The 21,671-nt window shown below is 35.4% G+C and overlaps 1 non-coding gene across 1 annotated transcript; it reads right to left on the bottom strand.

The window, feature by feature from the left end:
* Positions 1–2,778: 2,778 nt before the first annotated feature.
* Positions 2,779–2,885, bottom strand: LOC132272219 (small nucleolar RNA R71). The gene has a single exon (XR_009469993.1). It is a non-coding gene; the product is annotated as a small nucleolar RNA R71 (small nucleolar RNA).
* Between the last annotated feature and the right edge of the window lie 18,786 nt (positions 2,886–21,671).

Below are 21,671 nucleotides of genomic sequence, written 5' to 3'. Positions count from 1 at the left end.
CTAAAACCTTTTTGGAGTCAAGAAAAGACATTCAAAAAAAGTTCAGAAAATGGCAAAAAGAGATCGCAGCTCATTGCTCGTATAGTGTGTTTATTCTTCAAAAGCGATCAATCTCAGGCCTTTGATGATGTTCCCAAAGATGAAGAAGCAAACCAATTAGCCCGGGGTCAAAAAGGAGCTAAATAAGGCTTAAAGGAAATTTCAAACTCTGGGGGATCGATCCTTAGGGGATCGATCCCCAAGGCTGTGGGATCAATCCCCTAGTACCTGGCAACATTATGGGATTTTCTTATTTTGGGCTTATTTTTGCAACTTATGGGCTTTAATAGGGTTTGTTACTTAAGGCCCAGTGAGCCATTAGTTTAGGGTTAGTTTTTATTTTATTTAAGGAGTTTTTAATTTATTAATTAAAGGAGGCTTTTAGGTTTTATTTTTTCTGTATCGTATTATTATGTTCTCTCTAGAAAACGCAAAAGAGGAAAACGAAGAACAGGGTAGGGTTAGGAAGAAAAGCTCAGAGATGATGAATCCAAGGATGGAGATTGTTCTGTCTTCAACTCCATCAACCATGAGTGGCTGATTCTTCAACTTAGGGTTGGATAAACCCTAAGCATGTAAACTAATTCTTAACTCTTGACTTTTGGGGATTAATTTATGTAATTTTTGTTATAGCCTTAAGATATATATTAATTCTTTCATTTGATTATCTATATCAATTTCATATTGTCTTATATGTTTTTGATTAATAATTAATTTTTACACTTGATTTATTTGTGAATTGAATCATGTGATGGCTATGCATTGTATTAATTTGATGTTATTGTGTTCTAATTTGATGGAATTTGCTTCTACTAGATGGATTGCACTACACAATTAGTTTAATTATGTTAAGTTCTTGTTGAATTTAGTTAATTTCAGACTTAATTAGTTTAATTGCACTTTCGTTCTTAAGTAAGTAGACAATCCATGTTTGTGTTTGATTTCCATGATTGTTGCCATAATTTACATTATCCTCTAGATTAATGTGAGTTGAAATTGTTAATTAAATTGATGGACCATGCTTTGAATTGGTGAATTGATTTACACTTAGTTAATTGTCATTAGGTAAATGATTCAAGCTTTAAATTAATGTTTCATACTTTTCATTGCAATTGTTAGCCACATTAGATTATACATTTTATTTCCCCAATTAGTTGAAAGATAGTGAGTTAGGGAATGTGCTTAGTGGTGAATCCTACACCCTAAGTCTCTTTTTAATCTTTTAAACTCCATTATTTTATTACAATCATTTAGCTTAAAATTAGTCTAATCACAAAACCAAACCTTTTTATCAATTACATAAGTACTAAATAAGAATTCAATTCTGGAAAACCTATAATTGTTTAGATCTCTTGGGACGATCCCTGCTCACTTCATACTCCATAGCATAAGTGTTTAGTGGTTTTATAAATTATAAAATATGATACCCACTTGACATTAATTCTAAACCTAAAGGGTTGTGCATTATTTTGTGCACACGCTAGGTCGTATCATAGTTTTGGCGCCATTGCCGGGGATCAAACGGTTTTTGAAAGAATTGAATTAGACATTAATTCTTTGTTGATTATTTACTTTTAAGTCATTTTAATTTTAATTTTCTAATTTGACTTATCAATTAGGTACTTGAAGCAAAGTGGAGCAAACACTGGACTTAGAAGCAATTAAAAAAATTGAAGTTGCTTAAGGACCATCTGTAAGTTCTCTTTAAATTTAGTACTTTAATTGTTTACCATCTTGCATGCTTTGGACAGCCCAATTGGAGGCTTAATTTGAATTGTTTTATTTTTAAGTCCAAACATACCTTCTTGTAGAAGGCATCGGCCTGTATGGAGGCATTTAATTGTTTTAAGTGTATTGATATTATTGAGGAGTTTGGGAACATCGTATGTGTAGGTTGAAAACTTGAAGTGTTGGTGTGTTGACTTATTCTAGTGCATGCATGGTCGTAGATCACTTAATCGTCCTATTGCTCCTGTAAATCAAAATCTCGAAGTTTCCCTTTGGCGTTTAAGAGGTAGTACTAGGGATAGTCATCCTAATCTTCCAAATTTTAATTTTCCATCACCTTTAATAGAAGACCCAATAGATCCAATTGAAGATCCCAGTGTAAATCTTGGTTATGTGGATCATAACAGTGTGCACCACCTACCACAAGTTCATATTGTGGATCCTCAAGGTGTGCATCCACCCTTGGGAATGCCACGAACAATCAATCATGCGGTGCAACAAATTAATCTAGGGATGCCAAGGCCAAATGTTGTTCCCCCAATTGGTGAGCAACAACAACAATATGTTCAAATGGCATACCCTCAACAAGGCCAAATGGCATATCATCAGCAAGGTTAAATGCCATATACTCCTCTCAATCCTTTCAATCCTCCAATGGTCTTTAGGGATCGTTATACTTCAAATCAATATAATACACCCACTTCTATTCAATTGCCAAATTTCTGTGCTCATCATTATGAGATTAAGGCTTCCACCATTAACATATGCCCCCTTTTCTATCGGTTGAGCAATGAAGAGCCTTATAAACATTTAGATGAGTTCTTGGAAGTTTGTTCCACCGTGAAAATCACAGATGTTCCAGAAGAAGTCCTAAAAATGAAGTTTTTCCCTTTCACTCTTCGGGATAAAGCTAAATATTGGTTTAACAACTTGCGGTCAAATACAATCACCTCTTGGGCATAATTGCAATAAGAGTTCCTAAAAAAGTACTATCCCGCGAGTCGAACCGATTCAATGAGAACTTCCATTCGTGAATTTAAACAAGAAGAAGGAGAACCCCTTCATAAAGCATGGGAATGTTTGAATGACTTGTTACGGAAGTGTCCACATCATGACATTCCTAAGTGGCAATTAGTTCAATGTTTCTTTTCAAGTTTATCTAATACCAATAAGGGCATTGTTGATGCTTTTTGTGGCGGAAGCTACATAGAAAGAAATGAAAATAAAATTTGGCTTCTTTTCGAAAAAATGAGTGAAAACTCAATGCATAGATCTTCATCTTCTAGGGATGGTCACCTAGCAAATATGGGAGGCAAGAAAGCTCTAAATCAAATACTCTTCCATGGAAATTGCCACCGAGGTCAAAAATCTTACTCAAAGATTTGATAAATTCCTTTTGAATTAAGGTCCGACAATTCAATCTTATTCTCATTCTTCCAATGAAATGTGCATGACTTGTTCTAGTTACACTCACCATACTTCAAATTGTCCTCTTGGATAAATCATACCAAGTGAGTCTTAAGAACAAGCAAATGCAGCTTTCATTCATCAAGGGAACAACCCTTATTCCAATACTTACAATCCGGGGTGGAAAAATCATCCAAACTTTGCATGGAGAAATCAAGGAGACAGTGCAAACCCTCCTCAAACTCAAGGTTACCAAGCAAAGTATGTTCCCCTTCATCTCCAAAATCAAAATCAGAATTCTTAAGGTTACCGTCCTTCATTCTATCCTCAGAATGTGAATCAATACTCTCATCCTCAAGCATCAAATTCTCAATCTTACTCTCATCCTCAAGCATCAAATTCTCAATCCTACTCTAATCCAAATCAAACGCCTCCTAAGAGTCCCGCTTTTGAGGACAAGGTCTTGCAAGCCTTAGGTGATCTTCGAAAAGATAATCAATTGTTTCATTCTCACTCTCAATCAATTGCAAAGCTTGAAGCTCAAATCAGGCAATTAGCTAATTCTTTAAATGTGAGAGAGAAAGGTAAGTTGTCTAGTCAAACTGAGACCAATCCTAAGGGGCAATTTGTGATGGCCCAAGTTTTGTAAACCCGGTGCGTCAGTGATGACCAAAAGATGACCCAATAATGGATTCGAAATACGGAAGCGAAAGGTGAAACAACGGTCTCTAGAGATACAATGCGTCTTTAAGACACCAATGTGACCCTCAATGAGGTCACGGAACCCAAAGGAAACAAATGCAGAAGTGTCGTTTCAAAAACGGACAAAAAAAACCTAGGGGCAAAATGATCCAATTGCAAAAAGTGGATTCAAGTGCTATCGAGCACACCGCTGGAAGGACAATAAAAAATTAATCATAATGGACTAAAGAATTTCATCATTCAGAGTTCGGACGAAGGAGAAAGATCAAAAACAAAAATGATGTCGTGGCAGCCCGACGAGGACAACCCACCACTGCTGCAACTGAGAGTAAAAATGGACATCTAAACGGATTTTTTTGGAAAAACTCAAAGAAGAAACCCCCCCTAAAATCAAGTTTTCTACCCTTTTTGTGGACGAAAACAAAAAAAATGCATTGTAAAATGCCAGGAATGCCCCCAAGAAAATCAAGTCAAGAGAAAAAAAACCAATTCGAGCTACTGCCCAAGTTTTGGAAATAGGGCTTCGGGAGGTTTATAAATTGCCTAAATTGAAAATACAATCTTAAAATACACTCACAAGACCTCCGGAAGTTTTGGATCAGTCATGACGATTTTCAAAAAAAAGTCGATGAATAGTACCAACTACATTTGTACTAAAAATTTCCAAAACCTGGCAGCACAGATTTTCTGGAAATAAATGGATTTTTGAGGGCTAAGATGATGTTTTCTGGAAAAACACAAAAAGGAAACCCCCCTCAAAATCAAGTTTTCTACGTGACTAGCGAGAAAAAATGAAAAAAAAAATCATTTTTGAAATACCCAAAATGCCCCTGTAACAGAATAGGGTCAAAAAATATATATATGCAACTTTAGGTTTTTGTTTCATCAAGGAAGGTATTGTTTGCCAAAGTGAGCATGCAAGTGTATGTAATATGATAAAATAGATGTTCTACAATGGCCTATGGCCTCATTACAATACATTTACAATATTTGACATGTCAAACCTCCAAGTTAGAAAAATTACATTTCATAGACAAATCATGAGCATGCTAACACTTGCATGTGAACAAGAATGCTTCTAAAGAAGCTCAACTGAGCAAATCACCCAAGCAATTGCAATCTCCAATCTTGTATCTTGTACCTGAAATATACCCCAGTATCGTAGGGGTGAGTAACATAAAGCTACTCGTAGGAAATGAGCATGCATCGACCTAAAGTTTTACAAGTTGCATGATTTAATTATTGTGGTTCATTTCACCTAACGTCTATGTCAAGGTGAGACTCAAGGATCATCTTAGCTACCTAAGATCATTTCTAGCATCAATCACCTCATTCATGCAATTTTAACAACATAGGGTCATGCTTACACAAAGCAACAACATAGGAGCATGCTTACACAAAACAACGGCATAGTGGTTCTCAAGGTTATCAACTTAAAGTCTAAAATGCAACATCAACTAAATATAACAATTTAGCATAATTAGAATATCTAATACCACACATCAAGACATAGATTCTGTAATTATCAACTAGAAATCTAAAAGTATTAAGTCAACTAAATATAACAATTTAGTATAGATGTACTTAACAACATCAAATCGCCGATAGCCAAAACCACAAGTCACAATATAAACATGATTGCAAACTTGGAATTGAATGCGAAAACAAATAGTGGAAGACTTGGACATCACGTCTCGGACTAAACCAAGAACAAATTGGTTATTCCGGGCATTAACCTGCTGGGAAGACCACCCTAGTGTGCACTATCTCAATTGGGGAGAACTCATACCTCCCGCACTAAAGCCGAACTTTAGCCATATCACAGTACCAATGTCCCAAGACTCCAAAATAAATAAGTTAACAACTTATATACATATTAAACAGTACACGAAACTACCTTCATGCACAAGTAGGTTATAACCACACAACACATGCTCTAAATCCACAACAACTATAGAATGACAATGTCAAATCTTCAGAGCGCGATTCGTTATGCGCTATAATAACATCACATATCGAATCTTCAGAGCGCGATTCGTTACGTGTTATAACAATATAATCCAATATTCAAACATAACTCATAAATCCATTATAAGTCAAAAGTCATACTTTAAACATACTATCAATGTCAAATACATGAGTTAATCAATAATATAATAGAAACGGAATTTAATTAATAAACTAATTAAATTCCCTAGGTTTCAAATCTCAATCAAATGGCCTCTAATTAATACATGATAAGCAATATAGCATGATCATTACATACACCACATCAAAACTCGATTAAGCCATAAGAACAATAAAGTGGAATTTAATTAAATCATGATAATCAAATCCCTAACTTCTAAAACAACATCAAATGGTTCCAAATTAACATATGCTAGAACATAAGTCATAATTATCACAAATATCAAGTTAAACACTTAATTAGGCTAATGGAACCCTTAATTAGATTTTAATTAATCATTTTAATTAAAATCTCTAGATTTTCATACTTGTCCAAATGCTCTCAAATTAAAGTATGTTAAACAACATGCCAAGACATAATTTAAAAGCATATCACAAGTCAATTTCATGCAAGGTACGACCATGGGATTTAATCTTTCACAAAAGATAATAAAATATGCAATTTTTATTCAATCAATACCAATTTAATATATGTTAACAAACATATTAAAACATGATTTTCTAGCATGCCACAATTCAAATCAAAGTTATATATCATCATGAATTTTAAATCTTATACAAAGAAATAAAAATTACTAACTTTCTAAATTTGATACAAGGCATACATATAAGTTGTATAATCATGAGAAACACTTAATAAAACACATATAAAATCCTAAAACATTTCCTACCTCAATTTGAGATGAAAATCTCAAAAGCCACCAAATGGAAACCGCTCCGAATCCGACGAAACTTCTAGGTTTTGTCGGGGACTACACCGTGCACATAACCCCCAAGGAAGCCCCATCAAAATCACAACTTGACTTCAAATCCAAACTTGAAGAATGGTCAGAAATGGATTCTAATAAGGATGAAAGAAGCGCATAGTCAACACGAACACTAAACGCAAAGGCCTTTCTATATTCTGACGAAGGAATGAAGCTCAAAAGAGGAGAGAGAAGGTGGCAGCACCCCTTGGGCTTCCATGGGAGCTCCAGTTCGTGCATGAAGAGGGGAGAAGATGAAAAATGAAATATCTCACCCCCCTTTTATAGAAATCTCAAAAAGTGCCCCGAACGGGCCTCGCCGGGTCTGAAAAAGTAAAATTTGAGCAGACGCGCTCAAATGACAAAACTTTGTGAACGAAAAAGATTCAAAATGATAAAATATGAACAACGGAAGAAACAGCATCATAAACTGAGTCCTGAGCAGAAAGTTATGCCCAAAATAAGTTTGGCACAAACTAGAGCTAGAAACCCTGAAACTGAAAAACATCGACCAGGAGGAAATTCCAAGAGTACACAACTAGACGAAAGATGAAAATGAATCCCGTATGAGGATCCAGGCTCAAAATAAGACATTTTGCAATTACTTTCATTAATTGCACAATGGCCATTGTGCCCCTCTAAAAAGTGAAAACTGCACTTATGGCCCAGAATGAAAATATCTTCCAAAAATATTTTCTTAAAAACCCCTAAAATAAAATAAATTCAAAAGATATTTACGAAAAATACCCCAAGAAAAGAAAATAATTTCAAAGAACTTTGCATCCATGCCCCTATGGACACATGAAGCAACTAGAGTACTTTCTTGCGAAAGTAAAGATACGTATTTCGTGGAAACCACTCAAGATGGAGATACAAGAAGTCAAAAACCAACTTCGAACACAAGAAGTGTGGTTACGCCAACAAAGTGTCAAACGGGGAAAAGACAAAATAGGGAAAATGACGAAATAGGGAAAATGACGAAAAGTGAATAGTGTCAAAAAACAAAAAATGCGGAAACGACTCGGTCCTCAAAGGAAGTTGTCAATCCATATAAAAGAGTCTCAAAAATCACTCAAGAGTACTCGAGACGACACTAAGCAAAGAGGAACTGAACTCAGAAAGGAAAGACAACGGAAAAAAAATATCCGTGAAAATCCGGGTCATTACACAATTTATGGCACAAACAAGTCCTTCATCGGAATTTTCTGGAAATGAGCAAGTTAAAGCTATTACTACCTTGAGGAGTGGTAGGAAAGTGGATAATAAGGTAGAGGTACCTAAGGAGGATAGTGAATTGACACAACCTAGTGGTTGCATCCATCCCATTCAAAATTCTATTCTTACTCCCTTGGATGCTAGTGGTTCCAAAAAGGACATTCCATCATCTTCATTATCATCTCCCCAATTAGAGAAGTCTTAAGAGCCAAAAGCTCAATTTCCTCATGCTTTGAGAGAGACTTCATCATTTGGGAGACAAGAAGGAAAAATTCATGATATGATGGAAGCGTTTAAACAAGTAAAAATCAATCTTCCTCTTCTAGATGCAATTAGGCAAATTCCACCATATGCAAAGTTCTTGAAGGACTTGTGCACACAAAAGAGGAAGAGCAAAGGAAGGAACCTTAAGAAAGTGCTTTTAACGGAACAAGTGAGTTCCATCATTCTGTTTAACACTCCTCCTAAGTTCAAGGATCCGAGTGATCCGACCATTTCTTGTGTTCTTAGAAACTAAGAGATTCGTAGAGCTCTCTTTGATTTAGGTGCAACTATCAATCTCATTCCATACTCTGTTTAGTTGCAATTAGGATTAGGGGACTTGAAGCCAACATCGGTAGTAATCCAACTAGCCGATAGATCAATTAAGAAACCGAGGGGAATTGTTGAGGACATCTTGATTAAGGTTGACAAATTTTATTTTCCGGTTGATTTTATGGTACTTGATAATGAGCCAGTCCCTAATCTTACCAATCACTTTCCGGTTATCCTAGGAAGACCATTTATTGCCACTCCAAATGCCACCATTAATTGTAGAACCGGCATTATGGACATCTCTTTTGGCAACATGATGGTTAAACTTAATGTTTTCAATGCGAGTCAACATCCCACAGATGAAGACGAGTGTTTCCTAGTGGATGTCTTGGATGAAACCATAGAAGAGACTCTTCCCTCTATTCTATCTAAGGACCCTCTTGAGGCGTGCCTTTGTGAAATGTTTGAAAGTTATGGTTTTGACACAGAAGGATCCATAAGTGAGGTGAATGTTTTGATGGACTCTGTGGCCACTTTGGATTACCCACCTTGGAAAAGCAAGAAAGAACCTCTTCCTTCACTCTCTAGTACTCCATCAGTTCCTTCTCTCATCTCTCCTCCTACTCTTGAGCTTAAGCCTTTTCCATCCAATCTCAAATATGCTTTCTTAGGCCCAAAAGAGACTCTTCCGGTCATCATTGCGTCAAATCTTGAAAATGACCAAGAGAATGATCTTTTGGAAGTGCTTAAAGTTAACAAAGAAGCCATTAGATGGAGTGTGGTTGACTTAAAAGGCATTGACCCTTCTATTTGTATGCATCGCATACACATGGAAGAGGATGAAAGGCCATTTAGGGATGCTCAAAGGATATTGAACCTAAATATGAAGGAAGTTGTCATGAAAGAGGTTGTGAAACTTCTAGATGCGGGAATCATATATCCTATCTCTGATTCAAAGTGGGTTAGTCCAACTCAAGTGGTTCCCAAAAATTCGGGAATCACAATTGTTGAAAATGATAAAGGTGATCTCATTTCAAAACGCACCGCCACTTTGTGGCGTGTTTGCATAGATTACCGAAAGCTGAATTTTGTCACTAGGAAGGACCATTTTCCATTGCCTTTCATTGACCAAATCTTAGAAAGATTGGCCGGGTAACAATACTATTGCTTCCTAGATGGTTACTCGGGGTACAATCAAGTGGCCCTAAATCCATTGGATCAAGAAAAGACCACATTCACATGTCCTTTCAGTACATTTGCTTATCGACGGATGCCTTTTGGATTGTGCAATGCTCCTGCCACTTTCCAAAGGTGTATGATGTCAATTTTTTCGGACATGGTGTAGAAGTATTTAGAAGTCTTCATGGATGACTTCTTGGTTTTTGGGTCCTCATTTGATTCGGGTCTCCAAAATCTACAAAAAGTGCTTCAAAGGTGTCATGAGACTAATCTTGTGTTAAGTTGAGAAAAAAGCTATTTCATGGTTCAAGAAAGAATCGTGCTTGGACATGTCATCTCTAAAAGAGGAATAGAAGTAGATAGAGCGAAAGTTGAGCTGATTTCCGAATTGTCTCCACCTACTACGGTGAGAGAAATCTGCTCCTTTCTAGGACATGCCGATTTTTATCGCCGGTTTATCAAAGACTTTAGCAAAATTGCTAGACCCTTGTGCAACCTTCTTGCCAAGGAGACTCTATTTGTCTTTGATAAAGCATGCCTAAATGCTTTCCATCAACTTCGCACTCTTCTATCATCCGCTCCCATCATGCAACCTCCAAATTGGTCCTTACCATTTGAGATTATGTGTGATGCTTCCAACTTCGCAATGGGTGCTGTTTTGGGGCAAAGGGTAGGTAAACTACCATATGCTATATACTATGCGAGTAAGACTTTCTCAGGTGCCCAATTGAACTATTCTACCACCGAGAAAGAATTACTTGCTGTAGTATATGACCTTGATAAATTTCGGTCATATCTCTTAGGATCCAAGGTAATTGTGTTTTCCGATCATACCGCTCTTAGGCATCTTTTAATGAAAAAGGAAACCAAACCTCGCTTGATAAGATGGATCCTACTTCTTCAAGAATTTGACTTTGAAATCAAGGACAAAAAGGGCTCCGACAATGTCGTTACCTATCATCTGTCTAGATTAATGGTTGAATCTTCTCCAAATCTTGAAATTCATGAATCATTTTCGGATGAACAACTCTTTCAAATCTCAAATGGGACGTTGCTTTGGTTCGCCAACATTGTTAACTATCTTGTAATCGACAAACTTCCCATTAATTAGTCAAAACAAGAAAATGACCAATTCTTTGCTAACATCCGAAAATACTATTGGGAAGATCCCATTCTATTTTGTTATTGCCCGGATCAAATCATAAGGAGATGTGTGCCGGAAAATGAAGTTTTGAGCGTCCTTGTGTTTTGTCACACACTTGCTTGTGGTGGGCATTTCAGTGGAAAAAAGATCGCTTTAAAGGTTCTTCAAAGTGGGCTCTTCTGGCCCACTATCCACCGAGATGCCTATAACTTTTGCAAGGTGCGTTTTCGGTGCCAAAAGTTAGGATCATTGTCAAAGAGAGACATGATGCCATTAACTTCAGTCTTCGTAGTTGAAAATTTTGATGTATGGGGCATAGATTTTATGAGACCATTCCCAATGTCTTATGGCTTTCAATACATTCTCATTACCGTCGATTATGTGTCAAAGTTGGTTGAGGCTTGTGCTACCAAAACGAATGACCACTCCGTGGTAATTGCATTCGTTAAATCGAACATTTTTGCTTGTTTTGGTATGCCAAGGGTCATGATAAGTGATGGTGGAAAACATTTTTGTAATCAATTCTTGAAGAAACTCTTTTCGAAATACTCTGTCACACATAAAGTGGCCACTCCCTACCATCCCCAAACAAGTGGGCAAGTCGAGATGTCAAATAGGGAAATCAAGCATATTCTTGAGAAAACTGTCAATCCGACCCGAAAAGATTGGTCAAGGAAATTAAATGATGCTTTGTGGGCTTATCAGACAGCTTACAAGACTCCAATAAGCATGTCTCCATATAGACTTGTTTATAGGAAGTATTGTCATCTTCCGGTTGAGTTAAAACACAAAGCACTTTGGGCAATAAAAAGGTTCAACTTTAATGTTGATAAGGCTGGAAAGGATCGTTTGCTTCAACTCAATGAGCTAGAGGAATTGAGAAATGATGCATATGATAGTTCAAAAATGTACAAGGCAAGGACAAAAACATTTCATGATAAACATATTGTGAAAAAATCCTTTGAGGCCGGTCAGAAGGTTTGGTTATTCAACTTTAGGCTCAAATTCTTCCCTGGAAAGCTTCGAACTAAATGGGAAGGCCCTTATCTAATCATTTCCGTCTCACCTCATGGGGTGGTTGAACTTAAAAATCTAAAAGATGAAAGGACTTTCAAAGTCAATGGTCAAAGGCTTAAGCCATATATTGATGGACAAGTTTTTCAAAGAAATGTGGAATCCGCCCTATTGGTAGATCCCATTTAATTTGAAGATTGAGAGCATTTCACGTCTTTCTAGCGACGTTAAACACTAATTGTATCGAGTTCCTTCTTCGGTGCATGTTAATTATTATTTTATTTATATGTTATTTATATATATATATATATATATATATTCCTTTTGTACATTTATGCATTTTTAAATTCAAAAACACAAAAAAATAATAAATAACAAAATAAAAAAAAAAATTTAATGGGTAGTGTAGGTTAGTGTTTGATTATTTCAATTTTTATTATTATTATTATTATTTTTATTATTTTTTATTATTTTTATTTATTTATTATTTTATTTTATTTTATCTATATTTTATTATAGCGTATTTATTCTTTTTAGTTTTGCTTTTTTTTTTTAAAAAAAAAAAAAAAAAAAAAAAAAAACACACACACAATCAATCCCCACAATGGGAGATCAATCCCATGCTTTGGCAGAAACCATCAAAAAAAGGGCTTATGTGGATCAATCCCCCAGCCATGGGGATCAATCCCCTTTCACTTTCTTATATTACACAGTGAAGGGGAAATTGTTTGCATAAAATTATCAATCCCTCACTTAGGGTGATCGAGCCCCTTATGCTTTGTTTGGAATCAATTATTTTAGGATTTGGAAAACGAATCTGAATTGGAATAGGAATTGGATTTAAAATAAAATTCTATTTACATGTTTGGAACAAATTGGATTTGAAATGGGATTTTGAATAAAAATAATATAATACCATTTTTGCCCTTGTTTAAATAATAAATGAAATATTTATTTTATTGTAAAATATACTTCAAAGTTACATGAAGAAGTCAAACAATGGGAAGAATTACGTGATGGAACTCTGAAACATGAAATTTATTATAAAAATAAAAAAATAAAAAATAAACAATTATTATATATATATATATATATATATATATATATATATAATAAAAAACTAACTTATTCAACTACCATCACCAGCAAACTTAAAAATGAGTATTAAAAAGTAAAATAAGCCTACGGAAAGCGTGCAGCCATTTTCCAAGACAACCAAGTTTTACGCATCTCATCCGGGCACCCAAAAAATCCTTCTGCTGCAAGGGGATCCGAAATAAGAAAGTCATAAGCAGAAAAAAGGAAGGCATTATCAACTTCGTCCATCTTTTGTAATTCTGAAAATATTTTTGCACCAGAATAAAATCGACGTGTACCTTTCTCAGCCACAATATTAGATCTATCAAATGCATTTGCAATTTGAGTTAGTGATTCAGTAATGACACTAATATTTTGGTTCAGCTCATCATATTTTGAAATATTTCTTTTACTTTTACTACCCGTCGAGGAAGATGCAGAAGCAAAATGCGCCAATGTAGTTCGTGACTGTCGAACACTTATACATTCAATTTCCTCTAAATTCTTAAGATTAATCTCATTTCTTGTAACCATTTCATCTATTTCGTCAATACTTGTGTCTTTTCCTCGCATTGCCATGCTCATGTCTTTTCCTTCTATTGCCCAACGACGATTTTTCTCTTTTGCTGTTTCAGCTTCTGATCCAGTAGCTCTATCTTTTTCAAAAATTTCATGTAGAACATTAAACAAAGGAAGTGAGACATTTCTGACTTGGCATGCAGCCGGATAACTCTGTCAAAGTAGGAAACATTAAAAAATTTAACTTCATGATATAAAGAAAACAAAAAATAATATTGTATTCAACATTTTCATACCTTAATTAAGGCATCCCATACAGGTATTTCAGCATCTATTGTTTTAGTACTATCATTCCAAGCAAAGCCACTACCGCGCTTCAAAACTTCCAAAGCAATATCCATTTTTCTTTTCAAAGTCTTCAATCGATTTTGAATATTATCTTTATTTACCTTTGTGGTGAAATGTAAGTTCATTGCTTCAATTGCAACGTTATATGCTGAAGGGTTAAAATTTCTATCAGGTTTCTGTCTTGTGTTTTTTGGTTAAGCAAAACGTTAAGTAAAAATTCATCCATTTGTTGTGTCCACACAATGTATCCCGATGCATTCGTTTTGTCATCACAATCACTCATATCCATTATTTAAGCTGTAAAGCAACATTCACAAGTAAATTATATATATTTAAAAAGTATATATTATCAATTTGAAATAAGAAGTATAATAAAATTAATAAAACAAACAAGATAATAAGTAAACAATTTCTTAAATTATAATAATAATAAAAGAAGTTTCACATCATAAAAGAAATGAAAATTTATTTTCAAATACATCAAATTTCCTTAGAATTATTGATTAGCCACATAATCAGTCCACATGTTTGCCGCTATGAGATCTCTTCGCATTGATCCTTGTCTACCCTCTTCACTCATGTCATTCCTTGGCATTTCTTGTGAATGTTCAACCTCACAATTCATAAGATCTTCATCAACTTCTGCCATTAATCTTTCATCTAGCTCTACTCCTAGTAGAAAATTGTGTAAAATACAACAAACTAATATAATTTTAGTCTGTGTCTCGAAATCGTATTGTGGTTCAGTTCCACTCGCCAAAATAGGAAATCTTTTTTTTAACACACCAAATGCCATTTCAATTGCATTACGTAAAGAAGCATGTCTGTGACTAAATATCTCTTTTGAATTTCCGGGACCACGTGTTGAATACTCTTTTAAATGGTACCGCGTCCCTCGATAAAGAGTAATAAATCCATATTTTAGAGCAAATCCAGCGTCACCAAGATAAAATTTACCTAAAAACATGTAAAGTGGATTAGTTTTTATTTGCTTATACTTATGATATAATTATGGTAATATTAAATATAAATACCTTCAGGCACGTTTAAATTATCTTCTCTATTCAGCTGCTGATCCTTCCCATCCAGGCAAAACATATGTAAATTTTAAATCAAAAGTGCATGTTGCCAAGACATTTTGTGTAGGAAAATCTTTTCGTCCTCTAAATCGTGTAACTTCTTCTTTTGGAACTTTTACACGAAAGTGTGTTCCATCATTAGCCCCAACACAATCCTATCAAATTAATAAATATAGTTTAGTAATTGTTATAAAATGGTTGTACAAAATTATAATTGAAAATTACCTTAAAGTAGGGATAGAATCTGCTATTATTTACTATTTCCGGTGGTGTTGTAGTTCCGTTAGGCTGTATGATAAACTGATCTTCAAGTGAAATAATTGCCCTCATAACATTGTGAAAATGACGACTAATTGTCTCAGTGGAGCGATTAAAAAAAAATCGAATTGTTCAATTTCTCACATTATGAGATAGAATATGCAAAAACTTTGCAACTTGTTCCTCTACGCAGTTATATGCATTATCTTTGAGACAACCACTTCCCCAAAGTATTCCAACAAGCTTAGCAAAAGTATTCTGCCCCATACGTAAAATGTCATGAGTTCTATCACTATTAATAATCTCCTTCATTAATTTTTTTTCTAACTTCTTCTCTCTCACCAGCATTTTCTAAAACCGACATACATATATAACCAGACTGTTGATAAGCTAATAATAATGTGACTAAATGTGCCACGCAAACAACTACTACTCCAATGGCCTTTTGTCTTTTCCTTTCAAATTCTTGTCTGATATCCATCTACATTTGATATTTAAAATTATCAGTATATATCATGATTAATAATGACCTAAGAATGATTTCCGCACTTCAAGTAAGGACCTTAGAATGATTTCCGGTATAGTTGATTATTGATAATCGAATATTTAGCTACAGTGAACCTAAGTTTCCTTGCCTCGTCTTTCTAGGACTTTTTCTCCTTCTCTTTTGGGTGATTAAGGAGCAAGTGGATGACACCGAGCTAATGAGGGGTCCGGGAAGGCCCAGGGTTATCAAAAGCATGTGAATGCATCAAAGTACATCAACAAAAGCATGATATTTTTCAAGCCGAGGGTGTTAGAAATGTGTTTTTAATAAAAACCGGGACCTTATGATGAAAAGACTGATATCAAAGCTTACAGAGTCGTTGCCGGCGACGTTGTACTCGACTGAACTCACGGCAGTGAGCTTGGAAGCTTACGGCGGTGCCCGGGTGTGGATGAAAACAATGTCGGCTGGTTCGGGTGGTAGAAGATATTTCCATTCTGGGCAGTTTTGCAATTATACTTTTTTACATTACAAGTTGATTTCATGCTTTATACAACTATGTGAATTAGAAACCAATTCTGACCATTTTTGAAAAATGAAGGTTTAAAACTGGTTTTCTAGGAGATTTAAGTATGTGAATATGCCAACAACCTTAGTCAACCTTATCTCTTGAAGGTGTGTTATCGAATTTTAATTGGCCCTTGGATTTTGCTTTACAACTAAGCAATTTAAAGTGACAAATGCTTGGAATCTCTTCAAAACCTTTCACACCTCTGTATTATAGATTTTTCAAATAGAAGAATACAAAAGTGGTGGTGGATCAATCTGTTAAACACAGACTTTTGGTCGATATCTTACTCCATAATTTGAGGATAAATTTTTAAGTACACAAAATACAAAAGTGGTGGTGGATACTAAAGTATTGAATTTCACTTTTGGTTATAAAATTCTCCTCCATTCATGTAAAATTTTGAAGTACAAAAATACAAAGGTAAATTTTTCAAAGTACAAAAATACAAAAGTGGTGGTGGATCAATCTGTTTAAGATATTGGAGTATACCAAACAAAATGTTGTGAATTATGGAGGATTAGAGCATGATTTTAGTTATACAATTCTGTATTATAGATTTTTCAATCTGTTAAACACAAACTTTTGGTGATTTTGGGAAATGGATGTCTTACTCCATAACTTTTTGAGGATCAATTTGTTAAACGCAAATATTGCATTATACCAAACAAAAAACATTCGTGTAAATTATGGAAGATTGGAGTATCACTCTTGGTTATATAATTCTGAATTGTAGATTTTTCAAGTATAAGAATATAAAAGTGGTGGATCAATTAGATCAATCTAAACATATAATACGCTAAATAATGTTTCAATTAGAAATTCATTTACCGACTTAACCAAGTTTGAAACAATTATAAATAGAACTATAGATATGCATATAAAAATCAATTTGTTTCAATTTAAATAATTAAAGATTCATGGTTTACTCACCTGGCAAACTTGGGTCTCGTTAAAAACTGATAAAATACGTACCTAAATAAAATTCCAGATGAAGATGAATAAATATAAAAAAAAATAAAATCAAAATACTTGAATATACAGTTTATTACTAACTTGAATATGCTCAACACTAAGGAAAAAAAATAAATGCTCAACACTCTGAGAAAAAAATATATATCCATAAATTAAAAACAACAGTATTATTATATAAAGAACAAAGAAGTATGAATTTAGTTAACAGAATAGGAAGGGTTTAGTTGAATAAGAGAATAGGAAGGAAAACGTTTAGATTCAGATATGATAATAGATATATAAGATAGGGTTTAGTAAAGAGAGGGTTTAATAACGAAAAGAAATTGAAAGGTAAATTAAGAAAATGTTTAATTAAAGAATATATATCTCGTCTAATCCCGTCAAATCATTACTTTTTTAATTGGATTTGAAACGTAATTAAAACAGATTTGAAATTCTATATTAATCAAATTTCTTTTAATTCCCTATTCTAAATAACACAAATCCTATTTTCAAATCCAAATCTTATCAAATTCAGCGTTCCAAACACTTTGACAAATCCTATTTTTGAATTCAAATCCTGTCAAATTCAGCATTCCAAACACTTCGACATTTCTAGCATTCCAAACAAAGTGTTAGCCTTTCCCTTGAATATTCAATCCCCAAATTCATTCTTCTCAATCTCTTCATCCGTTCTTCATAACCCTTCTCCTTCCCACGAATCTCTTCCTGACCTCTAATCCCAATTTTTTTTCGTCCATCACTCACTGTTCTCTTCTCATCTTCCGCGGTGCCATGGTTCACGGTTTGAGACTCGATCTTTGCTTCGTTTAAATAGCGGCGCTCTTTGCTTTGTCCTTTATTTTTCCGACGTCGCGGGTAATGAAAAAGGAAACTGATCATGCTGCGCCGACGGTTTGCTGCGTTAAATTCCGGCGTGAAATTCCGGCGCCATGGTTATGGGCGCTCTTTGCTTTGTCCTTCATTTTTCCCACGTCGCGGGTAATGAAAAAGGAAACTGATCATGCTGCGCCGACGGTTTGCTGCGTTAAATTCCGGCGTGAAATTCCGGCGCCATGGTTATGATTTCTTCTCTTCCAACGGTTTGAGGTTCGCCCTTTGCTTCGCCTCTTGGGGTTTCGGTTGGGTGCGATTACAAGGGTGGGGTTGCAGTTCCTGAAAAAAAAAACAGCAGCAGCGCCGTTTTCTGGGGTTCTTCTCCGGCGATCGCGGCTGTTTCTCCAGCGATTTCGGCTGGGTTTTTCCGGCGTTTTGGACTGGGTCTTTCCGACGATTTTGATTTGGCCGACGGTTTTTGCGTGACTGGGTTTTTCTCCAGCGATTCAGGCTGGATTCTCTCCGTACAATGAGTTCCAAATCATGATGAAGTTATTAAACATTTACTAAAATTATGAAATGCTTGTACGTTATAGTTATTCGATGGAGACACCGGTGCGGTAAGTTTTAAATTTTCATATAAAATCCTTTAAAACACAAGATAGTGTCGAGAATAAAAGTAATATGTATACTTTACTAAATGCTGAATTTAAAATCCTTTGAAAAGGGTCAGTAGTTGATTAATGCTAAGGATTAGCTGATATGTTGAGTTAGTGGTATGTTACACCGTGGCAGAATACTCTAATTGGTTTAATATATTATCTTGTACTCCAACTAAGAAAGAGGCAGAATACTCTAATTGGTTTAATATATTATCTTGTACTCCAACTAAGAAAGAGGTCACTTAAACCAAAATTGGCCCGAAAAACCTTAGAATCAAAAGCAGTATATGGAATCCAATATAACATTTACAAAATGCTACCAAATAATCTTTGGACATTCAAAAGACCATTGCACTAGTATGAATAAGAAATTAACACAAACAACAAATAACAAATAGCAAATACTTCTCCTCCATAACACAAATCAATCAACAAGAAGCCTCCACATACAATGATCTCATACTCCCATGCTTTCCAACAAATATAAGAAAGTAAATTGCCTCCACACGGGCCCCATAATTTTCTCCTGCAATTATTGTCGACGCAAGTTTTACAGCTCACAAGCTCTGGGAGGCCATAGATCGCGGCTGGTTCTTCCAATGGTGTTGCGGGTAATATTTCTCCGGCCATGATTCGCTACGCTGACGGTCTCTGGGTTGCGTTTCTTCCAGCGAGTTTCTGAATCGCCGTTCTCCGGCGAGCTTCTGGGTTGCCATTATCTAGCAATTTCGGCTGGGTTTTTTCTGATCCGGCTAGCTCTTCTCCAGCGATTCCAGCTGGATTTCACTCCAGCGATTTTGGCTGGATTCTTCTCTGATTCCGGTTGGTTTCTTCAGCGATTTTGACTGGCTTTCTCTCTAGCGAGTTTGTGGGTAAGTGTTGATTTTGAAGCATTTCAAAAACAAATTTGAAGCAATTAAAAAAAAAAAAAATTGTGGGTAGGTGCTGATTTTGAAACATTTAATAAAAAATTTGAAGCAATTAAATTTTTTTTTGGTAAGTGCTGAGTGTATGGTTGTTGTTGGCAGTGGTCTGAATTGTTGATTGGGTCCTCGTGAATTGCGTTGGTGATTTGGTTGAGTTGAATTGGTGATTGAAAAAAAAAAAAAAAATTCATTGATGATTTTTTTTTTTATGATTACAAAATAAAAAAAGTAAAAAAAATAAAAAATAAAATAAAATAAAAATTCCCCATTGGACGAATTGGTTGTTGGGTTGTGGTCGTTGTTGAACTTGGATTGTGTGCATGGGTGCTTTATTTAGTTAACTAATTAGAGTTTGAATTGTTGATTGGGGAAATTTGGTTATTGAATTTTGTTGGTTGAATTGTCGAATTTGGTTTGTCATTGCAGGAATTTGGACTAATTCCCGTATATTTCAATTTTTAAGGAATGACTCGTGTTTCTTCTTCCAAACGTTTCAAACCCTCCAATGAGACTCCCAAAACTGTATGGCGCAACAAACGTCTGGATTTTGAGATTACCTTCGACATTGAAGGTACGTTTCGCCAAAATGACACGACTGAATGGGCGGTGTTAGAATTTGAAAGGAGGCTGCAGAGGTTGCATATCCCCGTATTGTGCGCCTGTTTTATCAGAATATGGAATGGTTTAGTGATGCGCCGGACACATTAGCTACAAATATTGATGGTGTCCGAATTCACTTTGGTGTCTTGGACATAGCCCAGGCATTGGGGTGTCAACATTTGTGCTCCACTGACTTACTAGCAGAGAGTGGGGAGCTACGTTTTGGCAAATTCTTGGAAAAACCTACTGTGCATTCTATTGTTAAGGATATGTGTGACGGGAAGTATGGTGACAAGAAGAAGAAGAATTGTGCCGGTAAGTCCTCACTGCCTAAGTATATGTGGTTTTTCGATCAGGTTCTGAAACATAATGTTTTTCCAATAAGTCATAAGGTACAGCGGGGGCAAGAGTTCTTAATAGCGTTGTATGCTACCCACACTGGAGCATGGTTTTCTGTTCCAACTTTCATCTTTAACCAAATGCATAAATATTGGAAGCATTTAATGGCGAGTGGAGATCCGAATGCGAAAAAATGGAAACTCCCGTTTCCGTATCTTATTACCCAGCTCCTTGTCCTTCGGCGCTTCGTGGTTGATAATGATGAGATCTCTGAGGCTCAACGGGTGACTTTTGGGCTAGCACAGTGGAACTTAAGCCTTTCTCATATGCCTAGTGCCAAGAAGGAAGGTGATGGCATGGCAACAGGTGATAGAGAGGATGTGAATGCCCTGGTTGAGGACGTCGTTGGGAGGTCTGAGGAGCAGATTGCTGACGGTGCTAGTTATGAGATAGCACAGGCTATGTCACCACATGCAGAGGAGTCTGCAGGGGGGACTAGGATAGAGTTCAATGCCATTGTGGGGCAGTTGAGGACTGAGTTGGCTGAATCTGAGGAGCAGCGTTGAGTTGAGCATGCTGAGCTTATACAGCAGCACACCACTACCCAGCGCATGCTACGAGATCTATATGAGATTGTTTCATCGAGTCCCCCACGCACTTCCACATTGCCGCCTGGTGCATGATTTCTCTTATCTATGTTAGGTTATTTAGATTTTTCTATTTTGAGTGGATGGGATTTTATGTGGCTATAGCCAGATTTTTTGTGATTTAGAGCTAGCTATTTTAGGAACCTGTAATTCTGAGTTTTGATGATATATTTTGGTTTCATTCATCCATATATGATTGCTTTTGGCTTTTGTTGCTCATATTCATATAAAAAAACAAAAACAAAAAACAATACTAAATAAAAAAATAATGAAAATAAATAAAAAATAATAAAAAAATAAAAATTGCAAAGTATCATTCCATCTTATTAGAGACGTTAAACTTAGCCAAATTTTTTATTGTTTATTTTTAGGTTGTATATACATGTTCTTTTTCTTTGTTTCTTTTACAATAAAAAATAAATAAATAAAAAAAACAAACAAAATAAAAAATAAAATAAAAAATAAAAATAAAAAA

Source organism: Cornus florida, unplaced genomic scaffold, assembly GCF_030987335.1.
Source record: "Cornus florida cultivar Cherokee Brave unplaced genomic scaffold, ASM3098733v1 CherokeeBrave_3.0.0_Hap2_Chr08, whole genome shotgun sequence".
In the NCBI taxonomy this organism is placed as follows: Eukaryota; Viridiplantae; Streptophyta; class Magnoliopsida; order Cornales; family Cornaceae; genus Cornus; species Cornus florida.
The sequence above is the reverse complement of the archived record's forward strand: the minus strand, read 5'-3'. Positions and strand labels throughout refer to the sequence as shown.